Source organism: Pelecanus crispus, chromosome 4, assembly GCF_030463565.1.
Source record: "Pelecanus crispus isolate bPelCri1 chromosome 4, bPelCri1.pri, whole genome shotgun sequence".
Classification (NCBI taxonomy): Eukaryota; Metazoa; Chordata; class Aves; order Pelecaniformes; family Pelecanidae; genus Pelecanus; species Pelecanus crispus.
The window spans coordinates 57,164,359-57,172,840 of NC_134646.1; positions in this window are offsets into that span (position 1 = coordinate 57,164,359).

Below are 8,482 nucleotides of genomic sequence, written 5' to 3' on the forward strand. Positions count from 1 at the left end.
AGATTTGGCTTTTTTAGCCTGAAGAAACAAAAACTAAGAGATGACTGCTCTCATCAGTAGGGCAAATACCAAAGGAGGGAACAAGGACTTCTGCAGATAAAGAACGATACGGGCAGAAAAACAGAGAGATAGCCTGGAAATGAATAAATTTGGGCTGGGAACCAGAAGAAAATTTCCAAGCATCAGAGAAGTGAAATTCTGGAACAACACTGCAATAAGAGGGAGAGCATTGTGCAAAACAGAATTGTTTTTCAAACAGCAATTAATAAGATTAAGAACATGATTACCCAAAGCAGTTGCTGTGACAGCGGGGCTCCTTCCAGCCATACCCTGGGGGTTCAGAAGATGTGACTGACCCCGTCTTTGATTAGAAAACCAATGGAAGGTGCAGCTAAAGGCAGGGAGTATGTTTCTGATTCAGAGACTTTGCAGAATTTATTAGGAAAACACCTCCTTCAGTCACAGACAAAGGGAAAAGTAGCCATCACAACTGAACAATCTCTCAGAACAAAACAATTTTGCAAGCTGACATTGTCTTGAACTAGATAAGAACTAGCATTAATAAAAAATGGACAAATGTTAAAAGTAGTTAATTTTCAATATGATTCGCAGTTTGTTTAGTTGTTGTTTTTAAAAGTAAAAGTTCTTTGAGAAGATCAGTTAGAATATGACCAAGTAAATACCGTTCACTTTAAAGAGCCACATTAATTTTGAAAGCTTGACCCCCAAAACCCTAAACCCAACAATGATGGATTGGTAGTGGTGTTCATCTCATCAACCATATGTCAGGATTTTTCACATCCTTATCAGGCAGCAACCTTTAACAGATCAGTCAGCAAGCTAATTCTCCATTTGACAACTGTTGATCCTGCCTGGATCTGTAACATTTATACATTTATTTGCAAACCTCTCGTTAGCGATCAGCTTTTAAAACTGCAGTTGAAGCTAAAACCTGCTTTTTATGTGCATTAGGCAATAGTGCCATCTTGTGGGAAATACTGTGCTTCGTGCCTTATGGTGGGCAAAGCAGCTTGGAGCCTTTCTTCACTCAAACATCTCAAGAAAAATAGGTGTAATTTTTTTTTTTTTTTTTTTTTTAAGTTGGCTTCCTCGGGTTAGCCCATAAACTTTCATCTAAAACACCCACTAGCCTTTTCTGGGCGCTGTGGTAAGGTTTCGTAAGGTTTTTGCTCTGCTCCAAGCTGCTCTCCTACAAACAACCGCCCCAGCACCCTGTTCGGGTACAGCCCAGGAGAGCCCAGGTGCTGCGTCCTGCTAGGAGGGTCCCATGGGCAGCAGGAGAGCACCCAGCCCAGCTCCAGCTCTGCCCACAGGCAGGGCAATGCTGCTCTGCATCACCCAGCAAGCCCAGTCTCGCTGGCAAGCACACGCCGAGTCCTCAGGTCCTCTGCACATGCACTACACACACAGAGTTGCCAGTCACATCTCATCCCTGCTTCTCCTACCAACATTTTTGGTCCTTTTTACCTGATTTTGTGCCTCTTTACCTTTTTAATGGCTTTTTCCTTCTGTCTCTGCAGAGCCAAAACAAAAACAGCACTTCACACACCAGAGAGCACTGGAAACCTTTTTACATTTAACATGTCATCTGTCTTACAGAGGGAAAACAATAAGGATTCATCCATTTCCTCCACAAGCAGTGGAAGAAGTATGCCAGGTACAAGGCCCTTTCTTCCAGCAAGCTCCATGTGCATGGCTCTTGGTGAAGAAGGGAACCGATTAACCCAAATTGGTTTCCTTTTACACAAAGCAGGTGTTAACCAGACACTGGCTGCCTGCTTCAGACTCCAGCCTTTTCTGCAAGACTTCTCCTCCTACTGCCACGCTGGTCTGCCGTGACTCCTCAAAGGCTTTAAGGGCTCTCCTGCCAAAATTACAGCAGGCTGTAACACCCTCTGGGCGCCAGTCAACCTACTTCTTTGGAAGCAAATAAGGATAAATCCCAGCACAGTGGTTTTTTTCTAGGTCCCTGATAAAAGTGGTGAGTTTTGGAGCCATCAGATAGATATTAACCGGAAATAGGAATTAAATAGGATCCTGTATGCATAGCAAGTTTTCTTTTGCAGCCTGTACTCAGTGGTTCAAGACGTGCTCAAGAATGGTACTTCTGTGATGCTGTTGGTTCAGCATTACCAATGAAGCCAATTGTCAGGAGGAAGGGTAAAAGATTACCTTCATTTATCATTTGTACACTTTTACCAGTATTATAAAATTGGTATTTGTATTTTATAATATCCGTATTATAAAATGAGAAGAAACTGTCATACTTACCTGTTTCACCTTCCTGTACAAGGCTCTAGGATTTCCCTGGACTGTTACACATGTAGTGTAAGACAAACACGCACTCCCAAGCTTAAGATTCCTGTGATAGACAATCTATCACAACTCTTGATAAACTGTGCCAGTCCAGTTACAGCAGTATCAACAAAGAAGACCACAAGCTTACAAAGAACAGATGTCACCTTGAGGTTTAGCATCAAATGTCCATTTGCAATAACAGCAATTGAGATATGGTTTAATTTGGTTTAAGCTAAATTCAGAGCAGGTCAGGTGCTGTTAGCGTAAGATACAAAGGGCTTAGGCTTAGTATTTTATTAATTCTTTAACAAAATAACCAAATTACAATACAGTTTTGAGGTACTAGTTTAAAACATGCTGTTTATTCAGACTATTTGAAATGGACATGTTACTTAGATTGTAGCTAGTCATCCCTGAAATTCCAGTCTAGGTGAGAAAGACATATGATACTAACTGGTATTACTCAACTGAAAATGGGTAAATTCAAAATTTCATATGCATTTCATTAATTTAATAGCTGAAGAATTTGAAGACAGTACTTCATCTAAACCACAAGCTCTTCAGGTCGAGCAATACACCATATACTGATTGGAAATGAAAATACTAATCGTATTTTAATTGTGTATTAAAGGACTGGCACAGCTCTATCTGTGTCTGGTTTTAGTTGGGTAGATTCCTGCCCAAATTACAGTGGCATGTAGAAATAATTGAGTTTCCTTTTCTGAGCAAAGGTTTGATGTTCATGGTAAAGTTGAAAGCAGCGACAGTGTGCCTTGGGGAGGACTTTGCACTGAACCAGATAATACTTCACATGCCCTCATCTAAGCAACTCACCTCAAGCCTGAGTAGTAATCATTCAATTACTTGCAGCATGTAAAGTGCTTTTAAAGAAGAAAACATTCAATTTCTGATTGACACATAAAACCATAAAGCTTACATAAAGATTCAGGGAAAATGAAGTCTGTCTACACAACACTCACTAAAAGCAATGTTACAATATGAACAAGTTACCCTGAAAGCAGTCGTAAAAGCTTAGCCCTAGGAAACAGAAAAAAAAAAAATATATAAAATAGCCCTTCAGATTGTCTTAATTTTACATTTGCACAACAAGAGATTCTGATAAATCTTTATTGTAACCTAGTTAACATGAAAACTGCATATTGTAATATTTTTAAAAATTTAATAATTTTATACAATAAACTTTGTGTGATTTTCCTAAACGGCAACATTTTGCCTTATTTTCTACATCAACTAAGTACCCAAGAACCACATTTTACCAGAAGATAGACAAAACTTGGAAAAATACTTGTCACTTTTTTAAAACTACATTTATTTTTTATTAACTAAAACAATTCAGCCATTAAAAGTGCAAACTGTATAAAAGGTCACAGGGAAAAATAGTTTCTGTGACTAGAAGATGATGCTTCCAAATAATAGGTGTTTGCCTTGTCCATGCTGTTGTGGGGGTGCATGTATCATCAACACAGAGACAGGCTTTCACTGAAGGTTATGAATGCAGTTTATAAAGGTTAAGTGTTATACCTGCTTTATGTGATCGATGTAAAAGGCTGAATGCCAGCTACTGTGAAGAGAAGGAATTAGCCTAAAGTGAGATCTCTTTATAAAATTTTTCTTTTAACACACAGAACTTTGAATGCAGGCCAAAGCCATTTAGGAAAAAAACAATTTCACAGGAAGCAATTCTAACAGTGGTAAACAGCATCTTTATGCTGACATTTTACTTTTGAACGGGTAACATGACTTTGAAACCTGTGTTTTTGCCAGGCAGAAGTGTTGCCTTCTCAAAGCCTTAAAAGTATAAACACACCACCCACTTCATTTGTGTTCATGCTGTTGTCTGTTAACAGTACAACGACACCAAGCACTCCACGTTTGTGCTCCATCTACCAAGTGAAAGGTACAGCTTCCACATAAACACACCTGTGTATCAGCAAGAGCCTGACAGGTGCATGTGTTGTTTTAAACTACCAAAAACCTGTTTCCAACTTTTCAACCATAAAATGAAATGTACATTTCTTTAGTATACTTAATCAGTATGCTGCATGGCTAAAAGAAATACAGTACTGAAACTTAACACATTCAGTCTGCACACATGCTAGTATAGTTGCGAGCCATAACAAACACATTTTCATTTCTTTAATACAAAGCTTGACTATTTAATGCTACAGTAAGAAAATCATTGTGTAGTTAACACCAATCAAAAGCAGCTAACAAAGGTTTCATAAAGCTGAAAGACAGTATTTAATTCTGATGGCACTTTTATGGGATGACAAACTTTTGCAGTACATACATGCAATATAAAAGGAAAGTTAAAAGGCTCAAATCCTGGAGGATGTACAGGCATATGTTTTCCAGGGAGCATTTTGATAATTTTTGGCCATCACATTTACTTTTTTCAGGCTGTAGAGTATTTTTGCTTTAACTTACCACTCATCTCCACAGCCTCCTACAAGACTGAATCAGCACTGCAGCTCACTGCCAACCAGATTAGATGGGAGGCCTCCACCAACCTCCTGCTCCCAACTTTCTTTCTCCTAACAGGATGCTGGCAGAATCTAAGGTAATTTCTGAATTTAAATCTTCATCGTGCAGTAGCAAACTTAGCTGAGCCATCTACCCTCAGTATCTGTTAGCTCTGCCTGAGTCTCTATGTTATTGAGCTGCAAACATTGAAGAAGGGAGACTGAAGATATTTTGATGACATTGTATTTTCCCAGAAATAGGTGATAAAACATCCACACGTTTAGACTGACTCCAGGACAGCCTTTGAATTGAGACAAACGTAATGAGCCTTCAAAGAGCTGACGTGCCGGAGAAATTCTCCGGCAATCTCAAAATCCCTCACAAACGTGTGCTGTTCTACATTAACACCTTGGCCCAAAGGTGGTGCTTTTTTACATCCCGTGCAGTCTCACTGCCATCAGTCCATCTGCAAAGAGCTTAAATTAGCTCAAAATCTAGCCTTCTTTTTCCTGGTATTAACACTTTAATCATGATCATACTGTTCTAAAACTATCCTGTAATAGAAGTCTTACCAGCTTTTTTTTTTTTTTTCAATTGTCACCTATTAGAATCCACCCTTACTGTTTCTATGGTGCTGTATTTACAAGTGTGGCATTATCCAGGCTTGTGATTTAGAGAAAAAAAAGAAAATAAAAAATCTTACTTAAGATTTTAAAAACTCTTATTAAAATATCAAGTCATCAATTTCACATTCATGATCTGTTCTTTCACAGGGTCTAAAAGCAATTACAGAAGTCTCTTTTCACATGTTACTTTGTATTTGCTGGTTAATTCCATATAGCTTTTATTGGTATGCATTCTCTGCACTGTTGTTGTGGATAAAAAGAAGCACAGGAGCTATTAGTGTCTAACTTGACACCAAAAGCAATCTTCTGACCTATAGATTTAATTGGCTATAAATAAGCTGCACAAGCAACCAGTACAAAACAGTATATTCCTATAAAAAGACTATGGGCTGCAGAATACAACTGAGTAGAGTTACATTTGTTTAACTAATTAAGTGTTACCATGCTGTGGACTGACTTCCTATTTTGCTGAAAATGTTTTGCTCCACTCTGAAACATTATGTAAAAACAAAACCAAAAAAACCTCTAGAGCTACTTTCGCACTACCAAAACAAGTCATTGGCTGTCATTTCATTAGTTTTCTCTTTTACTTTGAAACTACCTCTCTAGGTACCTGCTGGGGGAGCAAGATGAGATGGTCCACCAAGCACTGAGAATTTGTCTTTTATGGCATTTTTAGATCTTTGGGAATACTAGTTCATAGTGGCATCACAGGTGTATGCAAGTCTGGAACTACCCTGCCTCTCATGCTTGTCAAGAAAAACATACTTTCTTGACATAGTCTTAGTTTTCTCACAGTTGGTATGGAAACTTACTTCAATTCAAAATAATAACACAGAAATGTCTTGGTAATTACGTGCAGAAGACAAACATAAAATACCTGATTTTAAGAAAACCCTACCTCTCCTTAGCCCTTGGTAACTACAAGATTTCTCAAAATTCTTCATTTTTCTGCTCAAAACCATACTCGGGATATCTAACTACCTTCTGTTGCCACACAAGTTGCAGGTGCTCCGTTTTTCCAGAACTGTGGTGGTTTTAGTCATGAGATCAGTACAGAAATACGCAGGTTTACTTCAAGCCCAGATCCATAGCTGTGACCAACAATCAGGCTCTTAAAAGAGGAAACATATTGCTTTGCATTTTCTCTTGTGACTTTCTTAGATAACAAGAAAGTACATCACATAATGTGCATGTGCCTTTGTGTCCCCTTAGTCATTCAGAGTGGCTCTGTGAATGACACTCCACGTACAGGACGTCATTTTGCCCTTGTTGGTTACTAATGGGCCTAATTCCAATGAAAATACATCTGTATAACTAGAGTCACAGCTGATCCATGGCTCATGGGCACCAATGCTAAAGTCTGCCTGAAATCTGATCTTGTGCCAAAGTCTTAAGCCACACAAGAAGTAGAGAGAAAGCATGGCTGTGTAAATCTGCATAAGATCACTGGAAAGCGATCACAACATTTGCTCCTGTAATTTTGTATTGGGTCTGGCTGAGATGGAGTTAATCTTCCCCGCAGCAGCCCTCAGTACTGTGCTTTGTATTTGTAGCTAGAAAGGTGTTGATAACACAACATTGGTTTTGGCTACTGCTAAGCAGTGCTCGCACAGCATCAAGGCTCTCTCTCCAACATTCCCCCCCCCACCACCAGCAGGCTGGGGGTGGGCAAGATCTTGGGAGGGGGCATAGCCAGGACAGCTGACCCAAGCTGACCAAAGGGATATTGCATACCATATGATGTCAGCTCAGCAATAAAAGCTAAGGAGAAGGAAGGGGCGGCATTCGTTATCTACATTTATCTTCCAGAGCAACTGGTACAGGTACCAAAGCCATGCTTCCTGGGAAGTGGCTGGATATCACCTGCTGATGGGAAGTAGAGAATAAAATCTTTGTTTTCCTTTTGTTTCTGTGCATGGCCTTTGCTTTTGCTTTTCATTAAACTGCCTTTATCTTGACCCACGAGGGTTGTTTTCCATCTCATTTTCTCCCTGCCTGTCCTGCTGAGGAGGGGAGTGATAGAGCGGCTTGGTGGGCACCTGGCATCCAGCCAAGGTCAACCCACCATAAATTTTATTTTAATTACTAAATAGTTTCAGAACTAATAAAAATGGTTTTGCTCATGTTATTACAGTAGTACTAACGAAACGTCATGTTCCAGGTTATAGGCTGATTAAAAGAGGAGGCAGAAAGGAATTTTTCCTCCTTCTGATTGTTTTTATTCCAAAATTGTGGAGATGAATTTGGGGAAAGCACCACGTACCTTTGAAGCATCAGGTATTGACTGGAATGGGACAGTGGAGTTGGTGAATTACACGTCAGCTCCATTATGACAAATCCTATGTTTCTTCTTGGGGCACAAGGCCCCAAGCAGTCACTTGTGTGCCTTGTATTTAAGGCTGGCCCTACAGATGAGGTTCTGAGGGAAAGACAGTATCAGTTGTCTCGAAAACAAAAATGCTGATATTAAAATAAATGTTTACAAGGGGAACAAACTGTTTAAAGTGCCAGAATAAAATCTCTTCAGGTCTCTCATTTTCAAACTTCAAACATAATAAACGCCCACAGTAAGAGATAACTGGACAGGTTTTTTTTCACTGTGTTCACAAGAATTACTAATCTATCAGTCTCATATGAAAGCCCATTAAAAGTGGTACCAAATAGGCCACCACAAGCAAATACTTCAAGCCTACAAATAGCCAGTGACACACTTTCAAAATACTTTAAGTTCCAAACTACAAATTTTTCTGACACTCATTTCTAAGTAACAATGCATTTAACAAGGACTATTACTGCCTTGCTAAAGTACACACCTGTGCTTTCATAAGTAAATGTCAATAAAGTCCTGGGGATTTCTGGAGTTTTGGTAGTTTTTGACTGTTCTGTGAAACTTTTGCATTGTAGTTAGAAAATTCAGTTTACGGCACGGATGTATTTAAAAGGATGCTGTGCGAGACTGGCACATCTTAAGATTATTGCTGTTTTCTAAAATTGTAAATAAGCACCAATTAATGAAATTGTTTTCAAGTAACAGCTAACCTCAACATTCA